Raw genomic sequence first — 317 nt, 5'->3', positions numbered from 1 at the left:
CCGCGCCCGGCCCGCTCCCCGGGGCGCCCGCCCGCGCCGCCGCTGGGCCTCGGCCGCCTTCAGGGGCCGAGCCGACCGGCCGCGGGATGCCAGGCGCCGGAAAGCCGCATTCCGACACAGGGGGCCGTCCTGGCCGCCGCCGCCGCCGCTGCCGCTCGCCCGGCCCGGCGCGCCGAGTTTCTCGGCGGCTGCTCCGCGAGCCCGGGCGGCAAGGTGCACCTGTTCTTCAGCCGGCCCGCAGCCAACCCTCGGCCAGCACTCTCTGGGAGAGACCAATCCGAGCGCAGCGCGGAGGGCGAGCGGCCGGGCTCGCCTCG

This window comes from Panthera uncia, chromosome D2 (genome assembly GCF_023721935.1).
Source record: "Panthera uncia isolate 11264 chromosome D2, Puncia_PCG_1.0, whole genome shotgun sequence".
Classification (NCBI taxonomy): domain Eukaryota; kingdom Metazoa; phylum Chordata; class Mammalia; order Carnivora; family Felidae; genus Panthera; species Panthera uncia.
Note: the sequence above shows the minus strand (reverse complement) of the source record.